The 2500-nt window shown below is 48.0% G+C and overlaps 1 long non-coding RNA gene across 1 annotated transcript in view; it reads right to left on the reverse strand.

The window, feature by feature from the left end:
* The window catches only part of LOC106725365, a 16604-nt gene extending 14140 nt beyond the window's left edge, over positions 1 to 2464 (reverse strand). Inside the window, exon 1 of the long non-coding RNA XR_001361247.1 lies at positions 2406 to 2464. This is a non-coding gene — a long non-coding RNA (uncharacterized LOC106725365). The remainder of the gene's footprint in view (positions 1 to 2405) is intronic.
* Positions 2465 to 2500: the final 36 nt, after the last annotated feature.

The raw sequence follows: 2500 nt of genomic DNA on the forward strand, positions 1-2500 counted from the left end.
TACATGCCCCTGACCGGAATCGAACCCGGGACCCTTCAGTCCGCAGGCCGACGCTCCATCCACTGAGCCAAACCGGTTTCGGCAAGGTTCCTTTTTTAATTTTGTTGTGGTCCTCCCAGAATTCATGAAAAGGACCTGGTAACTTTATCTTGCCAAGCCTTGAAACTGCTGGCTTCTCTGCTTAGAAGGCCCTAAAAACTGCCCTTTTTTTGTTCTTTTCCCTTTCCCCCTCCCTTTCTGCATTCTCTCATTATGGAGGTTTTTTAACCATTTGTTCTATGTCCTTGGCTGGGGAAGATAATGGCTTGTTAGTTACAAGCTGGCTGCAAACTGCCCACAATGTTTGGCCTTGTTTTAACTTTCCTGTCTCAGATTCCCTATTCCTTCTGCCCTGGAATCCTGTAATAAGGGCACATGCCAAGGTTTTGGGCTCAATCCCTGGTCGGAGTGTGTCAGGGGTAAATTCAGGAGGCAGCCAATCGATTTATCTATCTCACATCAATGTTTCTCTCTCTCTCTCTCTCCTTCTCCCTCTCTCTCAAAAATCAATAAAAACATTTTTTAAATAAAAAAAATCCCATAACATTTTAATTATGAAAAAAAATAAATAAATTCCCATTGCTGAGGGTTCTTGGAAATCTTCAGATCCATCCTTCTCATCTGACAGAAGATTAAATTGAGGCTCAGAAAAAGGAAGGGACTTGTCCAAGACTGAACAGCTACTTAGCAGCACCACACCCCTCATCCCAGGCTATTGCGCCTCCTACTGAGTGTTGAGCTTTTGAAGCAGGCCCCTTCCCAACAATCTCAACCACCCAAACGTGCCCAGCCAATGAGGCACCAGAGCAAACCCCCCTTTCAAAACAGTTCTTCCCAGGGGAGAAAGGGCTACTGGCCTGGAAGGGAAGTGAGACTGGGTTCTAGTCCTGCCTCAGGCTTTTCACAGCTGTGTATTCTTGGACAAACCCCTGCTCCTCTCTGGGCCTCAGTTTTTTGTTTTTGTTTATTTTTGAATAAGATGGACCTGGATAGAGTTAAAATTTGGCAATTCCATAGCTTTCTGGGAGGAAAGTTCTGGGAAGACCTTTGGGATTGCTTTCATATCACCTCATTCCAGAGCTGCGCTTATCCAACAGAAATATACTACAAGCCATGTATATATATATACTAGTATATGTATATAATATTTCTTATAGTCCCACTGAAAAAAAAACAGGTGAAATTAATTTTAATAATATATTTCACTTAATATAGTCAAAATACTATTTCAACATGTAATCAATATAAAACAAATTATTGAGATATTTTAATTATTTTTTCATACTAAGCCTTTTAAGTCTAGTGTGTATTTTACTGTTGTGAATGTGGACTAGCCATATTTCAAGTGCTTCCCAAGCACACGTGGCCAGTGGCTACCTGACTAGACAGTGTAGGACTAGATTTAGCTCAGGAATGACCTGGAGCCTCACTCTCCTGTGGTCCATTCTAACTCCAAAGCCACCAATTTTCTTTATAAAAAACAACAACACTAAATCATGTCGCTCCCCAGCTTAAAAGATCTCTGATATTACAAGCCTTCATAGGGCAAATTCTGAACACCCTGGCAAAATTGCCTTCACAACCTGGCCCCAAATTTCCTTTTAAACTGTTCTCTCCTTTTTCTTTCCAAATTGTGGCCACAGTGGCAGAAACTGTTCTCTCACCCAACAGGCTTTTCCATTCTCCTTGCATTTTTATCTCTCCGCTTAGGGCTCTCCTTGAAGATTCATTCCTTCATTCAAGGAGTGCCTTCTAAATGTCAGGCAGCCTGCGGGCTTTTGGACCCAACTCAAAGAGCTACAAGGAACCTTCTTTGACCAACTCTTACCCCTCCCCCTACTCCGGCCTCCCCGATTGTCCAATCCCACCCCGCTCCACCTTGTCCTTTAGCCACAGCGCCCAGCTGGGTGATCTGTTCACGTGTCCTTCTCCCACACTCTCCCCAAAGCCTTGGAGCGAGCATTCTTGGCCATTTCTCCAACGCCTGCCACAACGTGAATGCTCAAAACACCAAGGAGGGGGTGAATGGCCAGTCAATCCCGACTGTCTCATCTGAGGAACTAAAGCACGAAACTCGGATGGTTGAAGGGAAAAGCCAGCCCGAAACCCTCGTGCAAGTCTTCCCCGAGAGGCGCGGGTCGGCCCTAGGTCCCCCGGCAGAGCGAGGAGACACGCCCCCGACCCAGCGAGACACGAACCAACCCGCCTCTCACCCCCCACGCCCATCCCCGCCAGCCTGGCCAGGACAGACCCCGGAGCGCAAGGCGCAGGATCAAGGGGTGGTCGGGAGGCACGTGCGCGCAGGGGATGGTCAGCAGGGGGCGGTCAGCAGGGGGCCTCCCATCTTGGGACGCGGAGGAACCGACCTGCCAGGAGCCTCTCGGAGGCGGGAGGGGCGGCGGCACAGCCGGAACTACAAATCCCAGGGGCGGTGGAGAGAAAGGGGCGGAAGGGAGGGCCC

This window comes from Myotis brandtii, unplaced genomic scaffold (assembly GCF_000412655.1).
Source record: "Myotis brandtii unplaced genomic scaffold, ASM41265v1 scaffold103, whole genome shotgun sequence".
Lineage (NCBI taxonomy): Eukaryota > Metazoa > Chordata > Mammalia > Chiroptera > Vespertilionidae > Myotis > Myotis brandtii.